Source organism: Lissotriton helveticus, chromosome 5_1 (genome assembly GCF_964261635.1).
Source record: "Lissotriton helveticus chromosome 5_1, aLisHel1.1, whole genome shotgun sequence".
Lineage (NCBI taxonomy): Eukaryota > Metazoa > Chordata > Amphibia > Caudata > Salamandridae > Lissotriton > Lissotriton helveticus.
This window is the reverse complement of record NC_136065.1, coordinates 855,360,971-855,387,799: the sequence shown is the minus strand read 5'-3', so window position 1 is coordinate 855,387,799 and position 26,829 is coordinate 855,360,971. Positions and strand designations below refer to the sequence as shown.

The 26,829-nt window shown below is 42.9% G+C and overlaps 1 long non-coding RNA gene across 1 annotated transcript in view; it reads left to right on the top strand.

The window, feature by feature from the left end:
* LOC144753422 (uncharacterized) overlaps positions 1-26,829 on the top strand; it is a 489,542-nt gene that overhangs the window by 81,011 nt on the left and 381,702 nt on the right. The window lies entirely within an intron of this gene.

Below are 26,829 nucleotides of genomic sequence, written 5' to 3'. Positions count from 1 at the left end.
CTATGCCACTCTACTCTACACCACTGCACTCTGACACTCTACTATGTAACACTGTACCATCTGCCACTGAACTGTACCCCACTCTACTCTGTGTCACTCTAATCTACCCTACTCTACTCTGTGTCACTCTAATCTGTGCCCCTGCACTCTAAGACACTGCACTCTACTCTGCACCACTGTACTCAACACCACTCTATTGCACTCTACGCCAATGCACTCTACACCGCTGCACTCTATTGCAATCCACTCTTTGCCACTTTAATGTACTGTGCACCACGGCCACTTCGCTGTATGCCTCTCTACTCTACTCTGCACCATTCAACTCTGTGCCAGTGCACTCTACCCCACTCTACTATTCACCATTGCGCTCTTCGTCTCTGAACCACTGTACTCTTCACCACTCTACTCTACCTCAATGCACTCTATGCCAATGCACTCTATGCCACTGCACTCTAGTCTACTTCATACTACAACACTGCTCTTTGTGACACTCTACTCTGAAAGACTGCAGCCTCCACTACTCTATTTTAACACACAATGATCTGGCACTCCATTTAGTGATGAGAATATTTATAAACACACAATTTTTTCAAAAACAGAAAGAGAAGGTCGCAGTATGACTTCTTTATTCAAAGGTCAAAAAGATTTTTATTTGCTTTGGTACTCAACTGAGGACCACAAACTTAAAAACAATTTACATGAAGAAAATCATAAAAATTAGTATAGTATTAAAAAAGACTTTAGAAATTTATAGAGATTATAACAGACTTCTTTATTCAAAATTCTTCTTTTTTATAAAAAATACGAAGTAGCCAAACACAAGGTAGCCAACGCAATTCGTCCTTATGGACTTCTTCAGGGCAAATTTTGTTCTTCAAACACATTCTTTACAATCGTTAGATATGATAATTTCCACATCAGAACCGGTGAATGTATATATATTTCCAATAAATAAGAAGCCTTGTGAACAGTAAAGATGGATTCATAGGTCACATCCATCCAAAATAGCGGTGCTATGTTTGTATATTTCAAACCTTTGAGATCAGCACCCTTGTCGATAAACGGTTGAACATTACAGCGGCATTTCGCTTGACGAAGAATTTTGAATAAAGAAGTCATACTACGACCTGCTCTTTCTGTTTTTGAAAAATTTGTGTGTTCATAAATATTCTTATCACTAAATGGAGTGCCGGATCATTGTGTGTTAAATCAGTGTTTGTGGAGTATTCCATAGGAGACGGAAGGGTATTGCGTCTCAGGTCCCGGGCACCCAAACTAGTCACTACACCCAACTAAGGGGATAGGTCCAGTCGTTCTTGCCACATACCCTGTGTGTATATGTTAATCAGCCTCCACTACTCTACTCTGCACCACTGTACTCTATGCCACTGCACTTTATGTCATTGCACTCTACACCAGTGTACTCACTCTGTACCACTGAACTCTACTCTACTCTACAACACTCTTCATCCATGCACTGTACGATACTGTAATCTTTGCCACTCTACTCTGCATCACTCCACTTCATGACACTCTAATATAGTCTGTACCACTACACCTCAAACCTCTGCACTCTTCAACTCTCTACTCTACGTCACTGCACTCTACGCCACTCTCCTTTACACCTCTGCACTCTACCAGGTACCCTCCACTCTACCCAGCACCATTTCACTCTACGTCACTTAATTCTACTCTGTAACAATCTACTCTACACAACTACACTATGTGACACTCAACTTCAATCAGTGCCACTACACACTATGCCATTGCACAATGCACCACTGCATTCTACTCTGCACCACTCTTCTCTACGTCACTGCACTTTACTCCAATGGACTCTACACCACTTTACTCAAAACCAGTGCTCTCTATGTCAATTTACTCTGCAAACTGAACTTTACGCCACTTCACCCTAGTCCACGTTACCCCACTCTACAACACTGCTCTCCACGACACTCTGCTCTATGATGCTGGACTCCATGAAATTTTACTCCACTCTGACATTCTACTCCACTCAATGCCACTCCATTGTACAACACTATACTCCACTCTATGCAACTCTACTAAACTACTGTACGGCGCTCTACACAACTCCCTCTACACCATTCCATGCCACTTTACTCCACTCTATTTTATGACACACTGCTCCACTATAGTCCACTACTCCACACAATGCCTCTCCACTTCAATCTATGCCACTCCACCCTGATACTCTATGCCACTTCAATCTATGCCAATCGACTGTACAAAACTCTACTCCACTCTGTCATTCCACTCTCCTACACTACTCTGCTCTATGCCACGCCACTCTAAGACAATCTACTCGGCTCTACGTTACTCCACTCTACAACACTTAACTATACTCTATGCAACACCCTCTATGCCACTCCTCTCTGCTCTACACCACTCCACGACACTCCATGCCACCTCACTCTACAACACTCTATTCCACTCTACACCACACAACTCTACGCCCTTCCAATATATGACACTCTACTCCTTTCATCACCCTGCACAACACTCTACACCACTCCACTGTACACCACTAAACTCTACTCAATACCACTCCACACCACTCTGTGCCACTCCATGACTCTCTGTGCCACTTAATGCCACTCCACTCTTCGACACTTAACTCTCCTTTACCCCACTAACTTTTAGCCATGCTGAACAGCAAGCACGTTGGTGTATAACATGGCTAAAACATATTGCCAAAGCCAATAGCTCTTGCATAGGCAAGACCTACTGGCTTTGTCAATGCTTGTATTATGTATGGTAGTAGAGAATCTGTCATCCTCTAGGTCTAGGAGGTCTGTGCGGCTGGCGTGCGGGTGATATGTGTGGTTTTGTTGTGTGGCATCATAGCAGAGACACTGCCATGCCCCAGAGGTAAGAGGCGCAAAGTGGTAGCTATGTATGGATTTGATGTGTGGCAGCATAGCGGAGGCACTGCCATGCTCCAGGGGTTTGTGCTGCAGTGTGGTGGTCGTGTGTCGATTTGGTGTTTGCGTGAGACACTGTCATGCGCAATGTGGTGCTTTTGTGCAGCTTTGGTCTGTTGTGCCTGCTTCGACTGGTGACTGCCGCAGTGTGGTGCTGGAGAATGATGGCAGACGGTGGTGTCCTAGGAGAGGTCATTATCAGCCTGGAGGGATGAGTGGCAGAGGCTGGCATGTGTGCATTGCAGGTGCGTACTGTGTGGTCCTTTTACAGAGCGTCTGATCCAGGTGTAGTCGCTGAGACACTGCCAGCATCGATGCCTAGATGCCGCAGCGTGCTGTGGTGCTCGGTGTCAGAGACAATGCCAGCCTCGAGGGGCCGGGACGTGGTGCTATATGTGGCATAGAAAGTGCGGTGTCGGAGCAGAGGCGGCGGCAGGGACAGCGCATCATGGCATTTAATGTCAAAATCACTGATTTACAGCCAGGGGGAACATCATAAAAGAGCCATGAAAGGAAGCGGCCATAAATTGTTCTCAGCAACAAGGTTCAATGGTCTCTTAATACAGAAGAAGGGAGACTGGGGGTGGGGGGAGAGGCTTTCGGAAGGAGGGCTCGCAAGGGAAGAGGGAGTGCTGATGGCGAGCATTAGAGAAAGGAGTTAAAGGAGGATTCTAAGTGATGGAAAATAGAAACGGAGATACTGAGATGGGGAAGGGGTGGCAGGGCGTACAGTAAGGGATGGAGAGAGAGGAACGAAAAGAGGGAGGGGCGGGTGTCAGAGGGGGGCAAAGAACTCATGATGGACGAGAGGAAATTACAGAGGTAGGGAGTGTCTAGGAGGGCAGAGAGATGGTGATGTAGAGGCAGGAAGATACAGACAAGAGAAATGGGGAGGTCGGGATATAAAAGTAGGGAAGGTTATAGTAGGGCAGAGCTAGTGACAGGAGGAAGATGAAGACACCTTAATAGGGAAAGGATTGACATGAGGCTAACGAGGTTTTGGGCACAGCTAATGATGGGAGATGAGATACAGAGATAGGAAGAACAGAGGACGCAGAGCTTGTTGATGCGACAGAACATACAGAGCTAGGAGGAACAGAGGATGCAGAGCTGGTGATGAAGAGAAGATACGGAGATAGGAAGAAAAGAGGATGAAGAGCTGGTGATGAGGAGAAAAAACAGAGATAGGAAGAAAAGAGGATGCAGAGCTGGTGATGAAGAGAAAAAACAGAGATAGGAAGAATAGAGGATGCAGAGCTGGTGATGAAGAGAAAAAACGGAGATAGGAAGAATAGAGGATGCAGAGCTGGTGATGAAGAGAAAAAACAGAGATAGGAAGAAAAGAGGATGCAGAGCTGGTGATGAAGAGAAAAAACAGAGATAGGAAGAATAGAGGATGCAGAGCTGGTGATGAAGAGAAAAAACTGAGATAGGAAGAATAGAGGATGCAGAGCTGGTGATGAAGAGAAAAAACAGAGATAGGAAGAATAGAGGATGCAGAGCTGGTGATGCGACAGAACATACAGAGCTAGGAGGAACAGAGGATGCAGAGCTGGTGATGAAGAGAAGATACGGAGATAGGAAGAAAAGAGGATGAAGAGCTGGTGATGAGGAGAAAAAACAGATAGGAAGAATAGAGGATGCAGAGCTGGTGATGAAGAGAAAAAACAGAGATAGGAAGAATAGAGGATGCAGAGCTGGTGATGAAGAGAAAAAACAGAGATAGGAAGAATAGAGGATGCAGAGCTGGTGATGAAGAGAAAAAACAGAGATAGGAAGAATAGAGGATGCAGAGCTGGTGATGCGACAGAACATACAGAGCTAGGAGGAACAGAGGATGCAGAGCTGGTGATGAAGAGAAGATACGGAGATAGGAAGAAAAGAGGATGAAGAGCTGGTGATGAGGAGAAAAAACAGATAGGAAGAATAGAGGATGCAGAGCTGGTGATGAAGAGAAAAAACAGAGATAGGAAGAATAGAGGATGCAGAGCTGGTGATGAAGAGAAAAAACAGAGATAGGAAGAAAAGAGGATGAAGAGCTGGTGATGAAGAGAAAAAACAGAGATAGGAAGAATAGAGGATGCAGAGCTGGTGATGAAGAGAAAAAACAGAGATAGGAAGAAAAGAGGATGAAGAGCTGGTGATGGGAGAGAAGATAAAGAGATGGGAAGAGCAGAGGATGTAGAGCAGGTGATAGGAGAGAGGGAAAGTCACAGATTGTGGTGGTAGAGAGGCAGGCTATTCAGACAGACGTGGGAGAGAGGGGAGTAAGCAGAGGCAGTGATAAAAGAGAGAAAGCTAGGGAGATGTAGAGCTGAGAGAGCGGAGTGTGGAGCTTGTGATGCTACAGAGACATAATGAGAGCTAACGATGCACGGCGATGGAAGCAGAAAAAGGAAAAACAGTGTATGATGTAGAGCTAGGGAAGAGAGAAAGGATGCTGCAGAAATAGTGAGGCAAGAAAAAAAGAGGGGTCCGAGTGAGGAAAGGATATCAACATAGGCAAAGGAGAGAGGTTGAGGGTCCAAAGCTAGTGATGGAGGAAAGAATGATACAGAAATGGGGAAGACATAAAGGTGAGGTTGTAAACGTAGGAAAGGGAGAGGAGAAGGGAGTAAAACTGGCCAATTATGCGCCAGCGCAGTGGAAGAGGACAGGAATGTGTCGTATTGCACAGATACGGCACCTTCATGTCCTTTTTTGTTTAGGTAGGGTAGCGCAGCAAAGTGACTTGCTACACTGCCCTGTGTCAAAAACTAGTAAATTAGCCCCAAAGGGGCATGATTACAATATTTTGGTGTCTGGCAGCACCACAAGTCTTCTAGCTCCACTGCCCTATGTCAAAAGAAAAGGGCATGAATGTGCCATATCTATAAGATAAGGCGCATTCCTACCCTTTCTTCCAGCACGGGCACACAAACTGCAGCCGAGCACCAAAGCAGGCGCCCATGCAACACAGTGCAAGGGTGTCTGTGATTTCGGCATGATTGTTTTTGATCAGGATGGACACCTTCCTTCACAAAAACAATCAAAGGATGCGTTTTTCTCATTCTATCGGTGCTACATGTAAGCATTTCTCCTTATTACGCCTGCTTTGGGAAGGCTCTTCTTTTGGCGAAGCCCCTGATTTATGCTATGTTCAATCCGGAGCCGTGCCAAAAACCATGGATGTTGCATGAGACCAACCAGCAGCACAACCCACGCCCCTTCCATGCAGAGAGAGGCATTGCCTTATTCCATATTTACAAGGTTGAAAAGCCGCGCAGCGTGGCTTTTCACGGCCTTGGAAATATGAGCCGGCACACTGCACCTCCAAAGCGTTACAAAAGTGATGCCCTGGTGGAGTAAAAGTGCAACAAGGGCATCGTAAATATAACTCACAGTATTCTAGTAGTTGTGGAAAGAGAGCGAAGATGTAGAGAAAGAAAAAAAGCAGAGATAAGAGGCATATGAACTAGTGCTGGGAAGCAGGATATAGAGCCAGGGAAGGTGTGAGAGAATTGTAGAGATTGGTAAAAGAGGCTGGAGAGTGTAGCATTAAGGATGCAAAATAGAACGACAGATGGAGAAGGGTGAAACCAGAGAATGCAGATTTAAGAAAGGGTGGAGAAAGGAGGTTGCAGGGTCAACCAAGGGTGAAAGAGAAAAGTGCATAGATAGGAAAGTGATTTGTGAAGGTGCAGGGCCAAGGAATATAGCATGACATAACATAACATATCTTAATGTAAGATCACTTCAAAACAAAGACAGTATAAACCCACTTTTAATTTCAAGGGTAGTGTGAGCTACTGTGGTGGGGGACAAAGCATGCTTTGAATGCTGTCTGCCTACAAAAGGAGGTACAAACTGCAAACTGGGGGGCATTTTTACAAGATAATGACGCAGCGTGGCGTTGCCAGCCATCTTGCTGCAGCGAGCAGTGTCATTAGGAAAGTACAGGGATGCATCACATTTACAACAGTAAGACGCATCCCTGTGCTTTCCTATGCACTGTTGCACGGTAGGCTGTCTAGCGCCAATGCATACGTTGCAGGGATGATTGATTTTTGTGCAGGAAGGGACACCTTGCACAAAAACAATAATTGATGTTGCGTTCCTCCTTTTATGAAAGGGAAAAAGCAAGGAGAAATGAAGGTATTACATCTCGTTGCGCCGCTTTTACGCCACCCCTGGGGAGGGGTTAGAATCTGACGCACTCCCAGGGTTTGAGAAACCTTGTAAATCTGGAAATGCATCAGAATTCATGGGTGTTGCATGGGAATACCCCCAGCAACACCAATGGAACACCCCTTTCATGCAGAGTAATGCTTGAAATGAGGCCATATTTTCAAGGCCATGAAAAGCCACACAGGTTGGCTTTGTAAATATGGGCCAGCACACTGCGCCACAAGAGTGCAAAAAAAGTGACGTTTCTGTGGTGAAAGGGGATTGTGAATATGGCCCTATGTCAGTCAGTCAGTCAGAATACTTTATTTCGATAAATCAATATCATAAAAAGACAATGGTACAATACAACACATACATTAAATACATTATTTACACATAATAAGAAGAATATTAAGCCAATTAAAACATTTTCTCAACAATTTCATAAGGTTTTATAAAATCACAATAAATAGGATAAAAACATCAACCAATTTAGGTACCCTAGCTGTCAGTTTTACAGTGCAAACATCATTCTAATTTACATCCATGGACATTTGTGTACAATTAATCATCCTCCTGTTCTTAGTTCTTACAGCACTCACTAAAAAACTAGCGACATGAAAAGTGATCCGGGGGTCTTTAGTAATTGCAAGTACAAGAGAGCGGGCTTGACTTGCAAAAACCCCGCCTCCTTAAGTATTGGGACCAAGAATATCATTCTTGATTCCGTGAAGTGACCACAGAACATTACAAAATGCAATGTGTTCTGAGTGGAAAAGTTGTCACAAGAACACAGCAATGCATTTTCAGGGGTGCTCCATTTAGGAAAATGACTAAAAATCAAGTGAATCAGGTGTAAACGAGTTAAAAGAAACCTATGGTAAGGACGGTTCACCATATTACGATAAATTTCTGTTCCTGGTAAACTAGCTACAATGAGATTAGCCATTACGGTAGGTTTTCTGAGCTCTATTTCCTCTCTCTCCAGAGACAACAACTGTGCCATGGCTCCCTTAATTTGGGTAATGTCCTTAGGTGTTATTATCTCTGGAGAGGAGAAAAGCTCCGGTCTCCCTAGTTTAAAAAAGCTATTTTTAATATATGTCAACCACTGAATCTTACTGGAATTTTCTAGTAGGAGACAATCTTTCATGATAATATGATTCAGGGAGATTTCCTGGTTCAGCCAGGTCTTCATCCAGCATATTATGGGAGCCATTCTTATCATGTCAGAGATGAACCCTACCCCCAGTTCAGAATGGATAGTGTATGAGGGAGTGGACTGTGGCACTGATAGGACTGATCTCAAAAAAAAAAATGTCGGTCACCTGTAGGCAATCTAAAACACTATAGCCCCATATTGAGCTACCATAAATCGCTACTGCAATACATTTCGCCTTATATATCTTCATTAGTGCAGCTATAGGCCTTGCCCCCAGTTTTTTTGTAAAACCCTGGAGTGCAGAAGTGATTCTTGCGAGGGAGATATTTCTATTTTTAAGTTGCGGGCCCCAATTCCCCCTCTTATCAAAAGTAATCCCAAGATAGGGGAATGTGGGCACTCTGCAAAGTTCTTCTTCGCAACAGAAAAAAGTTTTAGATTGCTTCTTCCTGCTGCACCTCCCCATAATCATAATTTGTGACTTCTTTGCATTTATTTTCAGATCCAGGGATCCCATAAAATTTCCAAAAGCATCTAACAGCCGTTAGAGTCCAACCCCCGTCCGGGAAAGAAGGACAGCGTCATCCGCGTAGAGAAGAACTGGAATACCAAGTTCCCCTATACGCGGTATGTCAAGAGTTGCCTCCTTCATTGCAGGTTCTAGGGCATTGATATATACCGTAAAAAGAAGTGGGGCCAAGATACACCCTTGCCTGACCCCCCTTTCTGAGTTAAAATGGCTAGAGCATCGCCCCTCAGCAGTGACTCGGACAGAGGCCAATAGTCCCGAGTGTAAGTCCGCCAAGAGGTTAACTAAGGCCCGATCTAGTCCCATGTCAAGTAAGATTTGCCATAGCTTTGACCGATTTACAAGGTCAAATGCCGATGAGAGGTCCATGAACCCCAGGTACATTGACCCCTCTTTTGCCTTGGTATATTTATCTAAAAGCAATTGCAGGTTAAGACATTGGTCTAAAGTACTTCTTTTCGATCTAAACCCATATTGCAGATTCGACAGAACCCCTCTATCGTCGAGCCAGTCCGTTAGTTTATGCAGAATAACACGTCCTAACATTTTTACCGAAGAATCTATTAGGGAGATAGGTCTATAACAGGAGGGGTCCTGCCTATCTCCCTTCTTGAAAACTGGGATTATGATGGACTTTTTCTAAGACACCGGTATATTATTTTGGTTCAGGGCGTTAAAAATGTGCGCCAAAATTTCGGCGCACATTAAAAACGTCTGAAGGAACCCCGCCGGGACCTGGGGCCTTATTTTTTGAGGTCTGTTCAATTGCTCTTTCTACCTCTATCTCTTCAAAGATCACATGTAAACCCTCAGAACTAGGAAATATATAGGTCTGCTGTTTCTCCGAATCTGGGGTAGAATAGATTTTCCCAAAGTTTGAGATCCAGCCCTCATCCGGGATGTTGGACTCTAGGAGAGAGTTATCCTCAGCCGAGAATATGCCCCTATGTTCATAAAGGGGAAGCCCGCAGAGAACTGGGGCAACAGTCAGCTGAAAGAGAATCAAATGGCAATACACTGGACTTGGGGCAGGGATAAGACCGGGTAAGAGAACTGGGGTTGCTCGGAGAGGAACGGGAGAGGCTGGAGGGTTCAAAGCCAAGGAAGGATGAAATAGGATCCAGAGCTAATGAAGGGTGAGGTAGAAAGGAAGATAAAGATCACACAATGTAAAATAGAGTACGCAAACCCAGCAAAATATGAGGGAAGGTTAAACACATGGGAAGGTAGAGAAGTGTGGATCTTAGGTTGGTGGAGGAAAATGCAAAGATAGAGAAGCAAGAAGGACAAACGGCCAAAGATAAATAAAGCAGAGTAGGATAAACAACTAGGCAAGTAAAACTGAAGAACTAGGAAAAGAAAAAGAGGCAAATATAGTGATTTTAATAAAAGATAGATTATTAAGAGGTGCAAATGAATTTGGATGTTCGGCTTATCATCAACCGAAAAGGTTTTAGCACATATCCCCTACCTTGATGATACTGCACTGCTCCCTCTCCGTGCCAGATCCTCTTTCCACTTTGTTGAGTGATTTATAAAGCATTTTCCCCGAAAGAAAAATTACCGGGCTTCTATACCCAAATGTTCTGGTCATACGTGTACTAGTAGGGTTCCGTCCCCGACCAGGATGGAAATCTTAAAGGCTCTCAAAGAATGCACTCATTAACAGGCTTTTTCAGCCTGTTGACCAAACATTTGAAATGGCCTCACTCTGCACTTTGGGCTTTCTTCTTCACTGATGCTTTTCAAAACCTATCTCTTTAAAATCGTCCTACCCTCCTAGACGATATCCCTTATCCTCCTTTCCCTTACTGACATACTGTGTTCTCCTGCAGTTCCACATGTTATGGCTTGAGTTTCAATTATGTTTAATTATGTTAATGTCTGCATGTCTCTCTATATCCACGTCCAGCCTGTGCACTGGCTTTGTACAAGGCTTTGTTACCTTCAGTATGCTGGTTCAGTGCCCTGTATACACCTCAGTTAGAATAAACAACAACAACTTAACTTAAACTTGAAGCTAGAAGCCAGTGTGGATCATAAGGCCAGGCCCTGGAATACTATATGTCAATATATAGTAGATTATTTAAGAGCTAAAACCTTCGGGTTGTACGGAAGGAAAAGTATGCCAGTGGTCATCTTCATGGTAGCGACTCATTAGTCAAGTCAAAGTCAAAATGTCTTTATTCGGATTTCCGTGATTATTGAAATTCCATAAAAGTACATAAAATACATTACAACGTTTACATAAATAGATAAAATGATAAAAAGCAATTTAAGTTTTACCCGACTTTTAAAAATTAGCTAGACACTTTTTTAACTGTATATAGATATGCTGCTGAAAATTTAAAATATTGTGCATTATATAAAAAAAACTTCTTCACCCTGCACTCGGCACATACTAGTGTCATCGCAAAGGTCTATGAGCAGACAGGCATCATAGATTGCGGCGATATCTAACGCAGAATTTAAAAAAGTAAACCAACGATTTAGCAATCAATTCATGTTCCAGATGCTGGAGAGCCAGATATGCTGGGCGGCACTGCCGCAGCCCCATTACCCTCAGAATAGGGACAACCCACCTCCTGCGCGGGACCATATAAAACTTACAGAAAAAGACCACATGAATGGTAGATTGTGGGGAGGTAGAATCACAGGGACAAGGGTATAGGTTTGGGGACCAATCATTTTGAAGAGGAAAGGAAAGCAAACGATGAAGCAAGTTGAATATAAAGCGAGTCAGCAAAAATTTCCCATATTGACTTATGCTATAGTTTAGGTACGGCTGGATTGTGGGCACAGTTTGAATTAACAAACAATGTTGTATTGATGTTTTCCCAGCCTCGTTCGAGAAACGCAATTCACTCAAGTGCGACATGCAAGCTGTTCTTAGTTCAATTTTTGTTATGTCCACTATTGCGGGGGGATCATCAAATTATTTCTCAAAGCCCATGTCCGTAAGGAATGTCTTAACGTAAGCCAGCCATTTGATCCTCCTCATATTATCAAGCTTTAGGCAGTCCTGCACAATTGCCCTTGTCAGGTGGCACTGCTCCGTAACCCAAATTCGCCGCCACAACATGACTGGTTGGATTTTTATTATGTCCGAGAGGTAGTCCAATCCCAGTTCGTTATGGCATCCATATGTGGTCGTACTTCTTGGTAACGACAGCAGGTACTTTAAAAAGGAGTTCTCAATTGTTTGGAGCTGGTCAGTGTTTACTCCTCCCCAAACCCCTGCCCCATAGGTTGCTGCGCTGAGACACTTTGCCTTATATATTTTGATCATTTCTGCCGGTGGTTTTTTTCCTAGCTTTTGCGCAAAGGATTTCAGCGCTGTTACAGTCCTAAGAAACACTAACTTACGAGAATTAATAGCTTCCTTCCATTTGAACTTATTATCAATTAAAATTCCTAGGTAAGGATATGTTAGTGTTTGTTCAAGGGGCACTTTGTTGACACAGATTGTCTTCAGGTTTCTGTATTTTGGGCCAGCATGCATCACATAGGTTTTTTTTATGTTTATTTTTAGATTCAAGCTAGCCATGAATGAACAGTACTTGTCCAGAACCCGTTGAAGCTGTACTGGGGTTCGGGCAAGAAGTACCGCGTCGTCGGCATATAATAACGCTGGGATATGCCGACGACCAACAGCTGGAAGATCATCCGTACCCTCAAGTAGAGCGGCCTCTAGTCCATTTGTGTACAGGGTGAAAAGGAAGGGGGCCAGTACACACCCTTGTCTGACCCCCTTCTCCACCCGAAAGCTATCCGTTAACTGGCCATTGGTTCCATATCTTACTCTCCCTGTGGCCCCGTATACAGCTCTTGCAAAAAATCGACAATCGGTGGATCAATGCCCATCTGAAGTAAGATTGTCCACAGCCTCGAGTGGATGACGCAGTCAAAGGCTGCGGACAAATCAACATACACCATGTGGAGGGAGGCACCCTTAGCATGCACATATTTCTCAGCCAGGAGCGTCAAATTCAGTGCCTGGTCCACTGTACCCAGTCCCTCCCTAAACCCATATTGCAAATCAGAGATCACATTTTGTTGGTTTGTCCACTCCTGGAGTCGCTCAAGGAAATGCGTCCAGCCATCTTCCCGAGCGAGTCCAGTAGTGAGATGGGTCTATAACAGGATGGACTGTTCCTGTCACCCTTTTTGTAAATGGGGACCAGTATCGAGGTGGACCAAGATTTTACCAGACAAACCTCCTTGGCATCGTTTAATACGTTTGTGAGGATCGGAGTCCACAGGTCTGGATTTTGTTTGAACAGATCTACTGGGACCGTATCTGGGCCTGGTGCCTTTTCCCCTTTGGATGATTTTATTGCGTTTAATACCTCTTTTTGGTCAAAACTGAGAGTTAATGTATATTTGACATGGGGGAGAGCTTCAGCTGAGGCCATTTCGTGGGGGTTCTCCCTGCAGAAAACCTCCGAAAAGTGCTCGACCCATTCTCTAGCATCGATAGCAACGTCCAAAGTTGGCATGTCTGCCTGGGGAAGCAGAAAAGGAGATCTCACTACTTGCCAAAAGGCAGAACCATCCTTCAGGGCGCTGCTCTTCTGTAATTGGTCCCACAAATCATCTTTAATCTCTTTTTTTCTATTTTTTATAGCTAGAGAGTAAGCTTTCCTTAATCTAATAATCTCATCTCTGTCTCTCATTTCCTTTGATAAAGCCTTTCTTAGTAATGTATATGCTTTAGTGCATGTAGGGCTGAACCAGCCCTTTCTAGGCTTCTTCTTATGTTTGCAGACTTTGGTTAATTCTTTCCTTATGGCTTCAACGATCGAGGCATAGCTAGCCAGAATTGGGACCGGGGTAACCAGAGGGTCAAGACAGTTCATTATATGAGTATTACTTGCAGCAACAATTTTTGCCGCTACAGCCAACTGGTCTAATTTACCCCATTTTAAAGTGTAACCGTTCAAGCGGTTCAATACCAATTCTTGCTGATCCAGCAGATTTAACTGCAGTGGACCTTCGTTGTTTTGACTATTGCCAATCTGAAGGGTCACACTTAAAGGAAAGTGATCACTAAGAGCATTGTTAATAGTTTGAAATGTCTTAATGTGAGGGGCTTTGCTAGTAGAGACTAAGATGTAATCGATCAGGGTTTGTGCACCTCTTCCATTGAATGTTGGGGCAAATGCAACTGTTGGGGTTTTTAATTCGTTGACAAAACCCATCTCTAATTCCACCATTGTCTCAGACATTTTTATTCCCTCGGGCGTGTGTGTAAAAATGCGTAAGCCCATTCTCTTGTTCATCAATGATCCCACAATTAGTGGTATTGCTTTTTGTGCACAAGTGCAAGTTGAAATCCCCTCCCCAGATTAGAGTGTATGTCTTACTTGCATTAGTCAATTATTCTGGTTTTGAGCTGTGAGGTGGAGTCTCAACCCCTCTCTCCAAGAGACATAGTGACCAGTCTGTCCTTGCCATTTCAAAGTCAACTAGAGACACAACAGATCATGGAATAAGGGCTTGGTGGCAGTTAGGAGAGTGTTTTTGATTGGATCTTCCCTTTACAGTGTATCATGACAAATTGGAAACTCTGGTGTGCTCATCAGTATTGCCTTCCTATGTCTGCTATGCCTCCTTTTCATCACTCTGTTTTTATTGACTTATCCTTAACACAAGTGTCGTGGTACATATGATTCCATCGTACTGCCTTGTAATGCCTCTCCTGACTGGCTGCGAACATGATGCTTTGCAAGTAAAGTTGGATAATACACCAGTGTTTCTGACATAGGGAAAATCGAGACACTGTGGTGCTGGAATATTATGGGCAGTCCACAAATGAAAGTTTGTGTACTCATGACTGTAGAGCTGCCTTAAAATTAGGCTCAGTTGAAATTTAAATTAGGCTGGTGTAATTCATGTAATTTTGGGAATTTCGTGTTACGCTTGTTATGCGAGATTCCCAACATTATACCACATTGTATAATTATGCCACCATTTGCGACAAAATTATAGAGTGGGAGTGCAGGAACAATGTGAACAAGCAGAGTGGTTGTTTTTTGCAGCACTTGTGTTTGACACAAGCACACATTCCATACAAGAATATAAATGTTAAATGATAGATTTCAATTTACTGTAATAACGCATAATGTCACACAATTTTTCTGCAATTTTGTGAAACTACATTAAAGCATATTATGCAAATTTCACATGGTCCTACTTGGAAAAAGTTATACATTTCTATTTATATATCTATTAAAAAACATTTCCATATTTTGCTTTTCCTTATTTCCATACTACTGTCATTGAAACAAGTGTCTCTCCTCAATTCACTGTGGATCTACACTCTTATAGTAGGCATTGGAACCAGCAGTGTCTGATTGGCTGAAGGGATTCCCTCAGCCAGGCACAACCTACGGCTTCCATCAAGGGCAGGTGATTACACCCTTGGGTACCTTGGCACTGAGCAGTCAGCCTTATATCAGAGGGAATGTATAAAGGAAAGGCACAGCAGTCACAGCACATCACAAAAGAGAATCACACAGGTTGTATGTAAAAATGTTTATTTTCAACACATATATTCAATCATAATAACAGGAAAGCGTCTTGTATTTTTGGGCATAAAACACATTTGGAATTATTACTAACAGTACTAGGCTCACTCATATTCTTGTAAGATCAATAGTATGCACACCACCTTTATGCGGTGCACGATAGCAAAAATATGTACATACACAAAAATAACACCGTTTTTAGCAGCACCACAGGCCGGAACCACACGGGTAACCCCAATGTCAAAGGTATTGTGCTTTTGGCATACAATCAACAAATCAAGCTACACCGCAGGCCAGTGTGGTGAACCACAGGTGGTCTGCACATAATCTCTCCCACTCACACTCACTCTGCACCACTACGCGGTGTGATATGCATCAACCAGTCCATATGGCATGCTCTTATACACATACGCACTCAGCACCCTAATGCGGCGCCACTGATACCCTATAGGTTAATGGATCACACCATACAGACTCCATTTCCCCAGCCTCCCTCCACCCTCTAGTTCACCCCAATTGTTCTATACCACCAGATGGAAGATAACCAACACCACCTCCCAGATACTGGGCCGCACACTGCGAAGTCACGCAATCTGGGTCCTGGGGAAGCAAGTGGGAATATGTAGCTGTTTTAATTAAGGAGTGGATGTAAGCAAGGGCAGTTTAACAGCCATTCCAGAAGTTCACCCACAGGTCTCAAAACACAAAGGAGTCACGCAGTCTCTTGACCTGCTTCTGAACAATCTCACACTTGTTCCTTAAACCCGGTCACACTCATTCGCTACTACCTGGCACCAAGATGTCTTTGTTAGGGGCCAGGTGTGGAGAGGACAGTTGGTCTGCTGTGATGAGGGTCATCATGGTAACAACCGATGAATGGGGAGAAACATAGGGGAGCCTCATTGTAGGATGAGGCGCCACAATCGGTACACAATGATCAGGGTCATGCCCAGGCAATCTGGGCACTGCATCTGGTGCATGGTGGTATGAGTCACACCATCCACTTCAGATTTTAAACACAATGAGTTGCAAATTCTGCACCTCCCTGCTAATGAGGCACAATGACCAGAGCACGTTAGATAGGTTGCACCAGGCAATTCCAGTCACACACAGAGAAGAGCTGCAATTCCGTACCTCCCAGGAAATGAGGTGCAACATCCGGTGCATGACGATACAGGTTGCACCAGACCAGTCTGGTCACACACACACAGACGTAGGTTCAGCAGAGCCACATGAGGTAGAATGAGGCATTACTACGGGTTCACCCCCACCTCAGAGGGTCGCACCCTATGAATCAGACAGCACATGCAATGAGCATTCAGTAGGTGTGTCACACAAGAGATATGCAGCACGTTTGACGAACCAGGCCAAGCTGGATCTTGGAACCGGTGAATCAGCTCACCACCAGTAAACACTTATGAGTGTCAGGGTCCCAGTATTACAGGAACCACAAACCTTAGATGCGGACAAGATTTTTGGGGCTTTGCACCAGACAATTCAGTCTATAAACACAAGTCTTAGTTCCACATTCACACCATGCTACCAGTTGGGATTCAGTAGCTGATGTGGGCACTTGAGAGGGCACCGCTCCCTGAGATCTCCGGGAGAACTGGATGCCTGCTGTTGGGCCCTTGGAGAGCACAGTCCAGTGCGTCAACCTTCAGCAGGTCCTTGGTCCAGGCCAGTCTCCAGTCAGACAATTATCCTCCAAGTGCACAACAGAGTCCTCTGGCAATGGGCACCATGCAGTCTGGGGTCTCTGGTCCCACATCCCCACAAGTGTATCTCATCTGTCACAGAAGGATGGCACCCGTAGTGTACTGCCATGTATCTTTGAAGTTAAGGGTTGTTTAGGGGGGTTTCCCTTTGAACCACAGTTGTCTCCCCATAATTGTAGGCATGTCATGTGGAATGCAGATCTTAGGGACACATGCATCATTGTAAATACCAGTTGCAAAGGGGCAGATTCGCAGAATCTGCTCCTTTACGGACCGTATTTTTGCATTTGGGATGCATCAACCCAAATGCAATCTCGCAATTTAGGCAATCGCAAATTTTGCGATTCCCTAAATGCAATGCATGATGCACTTTAAAATTGTGATTTCGCAATTTGGGATCTCAAATTACCATCAATTTAAAGTTGTTGGTATTTTGTGAAAACTTTGGAAAGTGCACAAAAGTGCATTTTTCAAAGTGCCATGTTTCACGCACATATGCCCTTGGGGCATGTGTGTGCACTACACGTGATCACCTGCACATTTCAGGGGTGCATCAGTATGGCCTTTTGGCCCCCTTGCACCCTTGAAATTGTGCATGCAATTCCCATTCATTCCTATGGGCCTCTAGGCCCATAGGAATGAACGGAAATCCATTCCTTAATTGCGAATCGCAGTTTGCAATTCGCAATTAAGGAATATGTAGGAAACACTAATATTTTCGCGAAATATACATGCATATTCCATAATTGCGATTCCTTAATAATCACAATTATGGAATTGCAATTGACTACAATGATGCATGTGCCCCTTAATCTTTAGTGGGGCCATTTTCCGGCCCTGAGAGGCTAAGTTTCAAAACCTCAAGCGGCCGAAAAATGGCAGAGGTCTGCCATTCCCGTGGAATGCCCATGGTTTATGGCTGTTGCTTGAGGAATGCACAGATGTGCTCCTCCGATCCCTGGTGTCTACTGAAGCCAGGCACCACGGTCCATGAGCGTCGTCTTGGAGCATAGAAATGTCCATATTCTATAGGTGGCATTTCTTAGTGAGTTATGCCAAAACCCCCTCTACAAATGGAAAGGGTTTGGCATTGCGAATCCATTGATAGAAAACATCTGAGGCTGCTCAGCTGCAATCCACTATTGGAGCCCGAAGTAATGTCAACCCCTTCCACATGTTAACCTATTAGAAGAGCTGGAGAGCAGGACTCATGGATAGTGAAAACACACACAGGTATTCCTCACTACCGGGGCGCATGTGCGCTAGTGCCAGAATCTACACAGCAGACTTGACACAGTGTGGTGATCTACACTGTCAGCATTCCACGTGATGTCATATGTGGTAGTTCTTTATGCTGAGTATTCTTCCCCAAGGTTCCCTGTTTGGCAGTTGCAGCTGCTGTGTTCTTCCCTCAGGCTGGACGGCTCTTTTCCTCTTGAATAAATCCTGAATATATCTTCCTGCTTCAGTCTCATCATTACACTGGCGACAGAGGATGAGCAACTAATTATCAGATGTCAATTCAACTCTATTTCACCAAGCGCTGTGAAATCCGAGACACCATTCCAACTTCAAAACGCTGTGAAATTCAGAACATCTGGTTTTCTACTCTACCTCGTGTGAGTACATTTACAAATTATTTATACTTCTACATTCAAGAGCCGTCGCAGCCACAAACTCTCTTAATTGACTTTTATTGCTGAAAACGCTCCCACGCCATAACGAACTGCGAGCGCCGCTTCATACATTCAAACCTAATTCCTAAACTCGGCCTCACATCAAGAATCTGCCGCTTTTATACCAAAATCCTACCTTCGCTTCTGTCTCCCAAAACAACGTGTGTTTTTCCACCTTCTCAGCGCGCATACACCGCACATCAGTTTCTTCCTTCTCATCTGAGCTGCGCCACAGAATGATGACGTTGTAGAACTGCCACAACCAAACGTCATCTATTTCTCGCGCACCGGTCACGCTGATCACCTAGGCAACGAGCTCAACACACTCGACCAATCATCGTCTTCGCAGAGATTTCGCAACGTCATAGAGGCTTTACTTTCAGCGTTGGACTCTTGTTGAAACAAGCCACAGCTGCAGCGAGTCACAGAGCTTCAAGTCGTTCCTTCCACTGTGCACAGCAAATTTTTCTCCGCTGATGCACACAGCTTTCTAATTGAACTAAAGATACTATCTACTAACAAATATCAAACCATTGATAATACGCACAACCGAAACTTACATAGACATATTTACAAACTCTATTTTCGCGCTGATGCGCACAGCCATTACTCTACCTTATTACCGACGCTGACGTGCACAGCATTTGCACATTGACGTGCACAACAATTACACGCTGACGTGCACAGCATTTACACACTGACGTGCACAGCATTTGCACATTGACGTGCACAACAATTACACACTGACGTGCACAACATTTACACGCTGACGTGCACAGCATTTACACGCTAAAATACATAACATTTACAAACCAAAGTATACATAATACACACAACAATGTGTGCATCATCAAAAATCTTTTTAACACATTTTACTTATTTACACAGTTGTAGTCAATAGTCATATTTACAACAAATTTCTTTTCTTTTATTTCTACAAAAAAATTTTTTATATATATTTTTATTCACATATAGTTACTTACAAAAGAGAAAATTGAAAACATCACAATGCAAAGTGTTACTCCCCCAGCTCCATTTCTACAGACTCCAGGAGATCCTCCTCTTGAGTGGAAACTTTGGTTACGATCTTTTATGGCCTATCTGGGTGCAATTGATGGACTCAGATTTCGTGCTGAAAGAAAAAAAAATCTGATGTACTACCATCTCGGCGTAGAAGGTCAGAACGTTTTCGATCACTTACCTCCTTATGTACCACCTACCGGTGAAACTCCAGATGAATTTGACACAGCCATTGCCAAACTAGACAAGTACTTTGTCAAAACCAAGAACATGGTAGTACACCGTTACAAATTTTTCACCAGAGTCCAAAAACCTGAAGAGAGTATTGACACTTTCGTCACTGCCTTAAAAGTACTAGCTTCAAAATGCGAATTCGATAACTTCACCTCTCAACTGATCAGAGATCAACTTATTGCTCGCTGTTCTTGCAAACAAATTCAAGGGAAACTATTGTCCTGCAAAGATCCTTCTTTAGATAAGGCTATTGATATAGCCAAGAGTATAGAAACATCCTTGGAGGATTCAAAACAATTGGACATTTCTCTCTCTAATACCTCTATTTCCAGTGCAGCATCTGCACCTTTCAAGACTCCCAATTTTATTCCTCGTGACTCACGTGGTTATTTTAGGAGAATGGGAAACACTAGTACTAGAAGACCTTTCATGCCCAGTAGACAATTCAGCCAAAATACTTTTTGCTTTAGATGTGGTTCTTCTTACCATGTATCTAATTTTAAGAATTGTCCAGCTGCCAACCAACAATGCACTCAATGTGGTAAACATGGAAATTTTTCAAAAGTTTGCATGAGAGGTAGAAGAGGTAATGTACGTTGTGTTTTAAATGAATATGATTCATCTTCTGACTCAAACACTCTCGAACAGTCAACTGAATATCCTGAAAGTGATGTTACCACTCAAGAATATGTAGTTGTTGTGAAAGATAATGATGACATTAGTCGCACATATCATGTTCCTGATCCAGAGGTTGACACTATCATCGAAAAGCATCATGTCCAACTACTAGTAGACACTGGTGCTCGCATCACTATTATTTCACATGACAAATATTCTCATTTTTGGCATGATAAATGTCTACTTCCTCCTGATGTACTCACAATAGCTTTTGAAGGGAGCAGAATTAATCTTTTAGGCTATTTCTGGGCTGATATTTCCATATTTGGCAAATCTATTAAAGGGAAAGTTTATGTTGCCAAACGTGGTATTAATGTTCTAGGCCTTATACATCAAGCAGAATTTGGCGTCACCATTAAACCTGGTTTACCCAACCCTGTTTTTATAGAAGAGTGCAATCTTCCCTGTTCTTCATCTACATCTGTCCCAGTATGCAACATTGTAGATAACAAATTATTAGAGCACAAATATAAAAGAGTCTTCGAAAATCGTCTTGGCAAAATCACCAATTTTCAGCATTTTATCAAAGTTAAAGAAGGCGTTTCCCCAGTCAAACACAAAATTAGAAACGTTCCACTTAGTATCAGAGAAGATTTATCCAAACACCTTACATCACTATGCGAACAAGGAATTATTGAAAAAGTAGAATCCACTTTGTGGCTTTCTCCCATCGTTCTTGCTAGAAAAAGGTCTGGTGATCTTCGCATGTGTGTGGATTTACGCAGTCTCAATGGAGCCATCTGGGTTGATGGTTTTCCTCTTCCTCGCATTGAGGATTTCATAGCAAAAGTTGGATCATCCTCTTGGTTTTCCAAACTTGATTTAAAAGCAGCATACCACCAAATTGAATTACATCCACACTCTCGTCATCTCACTGCCTTTGTAACACCAGATGGTGTATTTCAATTTCGACGCCTTCCTTTTGGATTGGCTTCTGCCGCCGCTGTCTTTCAGCGTATCATGTCTGAAATGTTTAAAGAACTCTCTAATGTTGTTGTCTTTCAAGACGATATTCTCATATTCACTCAAACTGAGAGTGAACATAATAAAGTCATTGACCAAGTTTTTAACATTTTGGAACAAAGAGGTGTAACTCTACAAAAGAGCAAGTGTGTTTTTAAAACCAGAGAAGTCGAGTATCTTGGTCATAGTATCTCTGAATGTGGCATCAAACCCAGATCAGGTCTGATCAAAAGCATCATTGAAGCTCCTGCTCCCTCCAATAAAGAACAATTTTTGTCATTCCTTGGTCTCTGTGAGTTCTACTCTAAATTCATGAGAGACTATGCCAAGACTACTGAATGCTTTAGACTCCTACTTAAAAAAGGTGCCATTTTCAGCTGGTCTGACGAATGTGAAAAAGGTTTTCAGCTAATAAAAAAGCATATTACCAATGCTCCTGCTCTTCAACCTTTTAATGGCAACCGAGAAACTGTCGTTACTGTTGATGCTTGCGAATACGGCTTAGGAGCTGTTCTCTCTCAACTAGATTATGGTAAAGAATTCACTGTAGGATTTGCTTCCAGGACTCTCCGTCCTGTTGAAAGGAAATACTCTTTAATAGAGAAAGAACTCTTAGCTTGTGTTTGGAGTGTTGAAAAATTTAAATCTTATTTGTGGGGTAGACCTTTCATACTTCAAACTGACCATCGACCTCTTGTCGATATTCTATCAGGCAGAAACGTCAATCGCACTACAGCACGATTAGCTAGACTTTCCACTAAATTGTTAGAGTTTAACTTTAAAACTATTTACATACCTGGTGGGAAAAACAAACGAGCAGACTGTTTATCCAGATTGCCTGTCCATGAACCTGATGAAAATGATTGGGAAACTGAAATTGAGGAATGCTTTGTAGCCAACATTTCCCAGAATTTCATTTCCTTCGCTGAGAATGATTGGATCAAAGCTGTTGAAAATGATACCGTTCTCAAAGATGTAATCTTATTCATTAAGAAAGGCTGGCCTAAAGAAAAATCACTATCTCACGAACTTCAAATTTTTTGGAAGATTAATCCAGAACTTTCCTTAGAAAATGGTAAAATTGTTAGGGGTGACAAATTCATTCCTCCTTCTGTCTATTGTGAAAAAATTATTGCTGATGCACATTCTGGGCATCTAGGAGCCACCATCACCAAGAGAAATGTCAGATCGAACTTTTGGTGGCCAAAAATGGACAGTCAAATTGTAGAGGCCATCAAACTATGTACACGCTGCAATACTAGTGACAAAGTTCTTGTCTTAGAAGGTGTTTGTGACTCTATTGTTTCACCACCCATTAGGGCTTGGCAAAAAATTGGTCTAGACTTTCTGGGTCCATTTTATGTTCTTCCCAATACTTCCAAATATTTCCTAGTTCTGGTTGATCATCTTTCTAGGTGGGTTGAAGTTGAACCCATCAATGTGCCCAATTCCAAAAGTGTCATTGATTGTCTAAGCAAAATTTTCTTGAGAGAGGGTTGTCCGGAAGAAATCCTCACTGATAATGGGGTGCAATTTATTTCAAAAGAGATGGAGGTTTTTCTGAACAAATGTTGTATTAAACATACCAGAACACCATTATATCATCCCCAGAGTAATGGCAAAACCGAGAGATTTAATAGAGTTATTGTTGAATGTGTGCAAGCTGCTTTCAGATCTAATAGCTGTATTTTTCAAGCTGTGAAAGATCTTATATGGTCTTATCGGATTTCTCCCCATATTGCCACAGGTTTCTCTCCTTTTGAGTTGATGAGAGGGAGAAAAGCTTGTTCTCAAGCCTTTCCATTTTGGATGGTCAAGAGTCACCGAGGCTGTAATTTGGAGAAAGTTTGGGAATGTGCTAACAAAAAATCTTCTAGTTTACTACCTGACAGTAAGGATTTAAACAAAAAGTCTTCTCAAAGTATTCGTGCTGGTGATTGGGTCAGGATTAAAAATCCTGTTATAGTCAAGAAAGGTTTCTCTAAATTTCTTGATTCACAACAAGTTGTAGAGGTTCGCAAGAATGCGGTCAAATTGTCTAATGGCAACTGGTGGAGCACTTCTCGTGTAGCCAGAGATCCTTCTCGTGTGACTGTTTTTCCATCTAATGTCAATGTCAATGATGATTTTGTGAAAAGTTCTAATGTGAATGATAACAATGGTCCTAGGAAAAGCTTAAGAGCAACTGTTAGACCTAACAAATATCGTGATTTTATTTGATTGTTCTATGTTTATTAGTTGTTTTTTTTTCTTCTGGTTTTAAAAAAAAAAAAGGGGGGGAGGTGTGTGGTGATCTACACTGTCAGCATTCCACGTGATGTCATATGTGGTAGTTCTTTATGCTGAGTATTCTTCCCCAAGGTTCCCTGTTTGGCAGTTGCAGCTGCTGTGTTCTTCCCTCAGGCTGGACGGCTCTTTTCCTCTTGAATAAATCCTGAATATATCTTCCTGCTTCAGTCTCATCATTACACACAGTTTTAACTAACACGTGTGTCAGTGCTCATGCACTAGCCTGCGATGGCAGGCGGCACACCCAATCACGGGAAATATAGGTACGGGTGCACGCATACAGCAACCTACAATGGCAAGCTTCTCATGAGTTTAATCACAATAGTTGCCAGCATATACCCACCGGTCTGCAATGACAGAGCATTGAATCAGGGCCACTTCCCAACACGGGTAGGAAGGGCGCATGCACTTGCACGCATATTTGCTGTTGGAATGTGCCCGGGGCCTGGATGCAGTGTAAGAAAATTAGAAAAACACAGGCGGAATTTTTTTTTGAAGTTCAGGGAAACGCTACCTGACAATTATCAGGTACAACATTTTCCTTTTATGTTTCTTTTGTGTAACTGACCTTGTGTTTTACGTTTGCTCTAGTCAGTGTGCAGTGTGCCCATTCTCGAAGTCCAGGGGTGAAGCCTCTCTGTGACTGGCCCACGAGTGCCTAAACAAGGTCATGAAGGAGATAAACTACGCTATGCACATGAACAGTTGACTGTGCTGTGATAGAAGGTTTCAGGCTCAGCTGAATGCAAACTATGGAAAACATCAGCCTGGTGAACTTAAGCACCTTTCTAGAAAACACGACTTGTGTTTAGACACACTCCCCTGCTAAGCTAGTCTCCATCTCCAGCCAGTAACTTCAGAGGTCCTTCCTCGTCTCTGAGCGACACCCTTAGGTCGTCATACAGACATTTACAGCACAGCAGCACTTCTGGTAGGACATTCAGTAGTCCCGTACAATGTCCATGCAGACCTTCATTCACCTCACTCTCAATTATTCATTTGAATTGTTTTCATGTTTGACCTCACACACCTTTCTTTCCATGGCCGAGGCTCACATAAGAATGGCGTTTAAAGCTATGCTACATCCACACACATAGTGCAGTTCTTGTAATCTATTTTAGTGATCTCTGAGGCTAGGCCAACCAAGTACAACATATTTTATGACGAACATACTCTCGGCAAATTTATGTAGTGTATATTAATAAATAATTAATACTATTTATCATATATTAGAAAGAGAAGTACATATATTTGTTTCTTTCTGTGTCACTATTTCTCTTTTACACACTTTCTCCAGCCCTCTTTATGTCTCTCTTTTTTTCTGTCTCTATTTTTTTCTGTCTCTATTCCCTCATTACTTACACTTTCTGTTACACTCTCTAGATCCTTCTCAAACACTCTTTTTAACTCCTCCTGGTTATCATTTTATCTGTCTCTCTATCTCACTAACTTTCTCTGTCTCCCTCTATCTTTCTTTCTTTCTCTCGTCTCTCCCTTTTTCTCGGCCCAACCCCGTCTCACCTCTGCTTTCCCTTCGCCTCTCTCTCTTGCACACTCTACTTCCTCTCTACCACACTCTCTATTGCTCTTTTTTAGGTCTCGCCTGTCAATGCGCATGCGCATTAAGCTTGCGAGAATATAGGGGCTTAACCAGAGTTTAACCATTGTGCGATTCCATGGCGATTCCATGCAGTGCCCGTGAAAAGCAAGCTCAATGCGCATGCGCATTGACATAAAAAGCGCGTGCACATCAAAGCGACAAGCCTCACTCCCACGGCCATCCCCCAGCGTGCGCTGTGCCTCAGGCATTTCTCCTCCCCTAATTTATTCACTGCCCACGGCTTTCACTTTGACGGCTGCCAGGCCGTCTCTCCCCTCACGCGAACGCTAACACCCATTTCCTAGCCTCTCTCCCATTGGCTCTTCAGTTATTGCACGCTCTTTTCAGCTGACTCACACCGCCTTTCTCTCCAGCACGCTATCACACCACAGCCTCTCTCCCATTGGCTCATCAGTTATTGCACGCTGTTTTCCGGTCACTCGTGCTGATTACACCACCTTTCTCTCCAGCACGCTATCACGCATCCAATACCCTCTCTCCTATTGGGTCTTCACTTTCTGCGCGCTGCACATTTAGCCAAATACACTGAATGTGTGTTGTTGCGCACAAAAGTTGAAAAGTACATAAAAGGCATTTAAAAATGCCATGGAGACTACGTTGTACGTTTTTTAATTGCACACAGTCTTAGGAACATACCTTTTTTATAACATACTTTACGTTTTGCAACCACACTTCACTTTATGCACGCTGCACATTTAGCCAAGCACACTGAATGTGTGTTGTTGCGCACAAAAGTTGAAATGTACATAAAAGGCATTTAAAAATGCCATGGAGACTGCGTTGTTCGTTTTTTATTGCACACAGTCTTAGGAACATACCTTTTTTAGAACATACTTTACGTTTTGCAACCACACTTCCACGTTATATCTTAAGCATTTGTTTTCGTTCTGGAGACTGGGTTGTACGTTTTTTATTTGAACACATTCTTAGGAACATACTTTTTTATAACATACTTTACGTTTTGCATCCACACTTCCACGTTATATGTTAAACATTTGTTTTCGTTCTGGAGACTAGGTTGTACGTTTTTAAATTGCACACATTCTTAGGGACATACCTTTTTTTAACATATTTTACGTTTTGCAACCACACTTGCACGTTAGATGTTAAGCATTTGTTTTCGTTCATAACTTAAAGTGTGTTTGCCGAAAAAAACACACAGCCTCTCTCCCACCCAGCTGGCTAATCCCTTTTTTTTCACATATTTTACGTTTTGCAACCACACTTGCACGTTAGATGTTAAGCATTTGTTTTCGTTCATAAGTAAAAGTTTGTTTTCAGAAAAAAACACACAGCCTCTCTCCCAACCAGCTGGCTAATC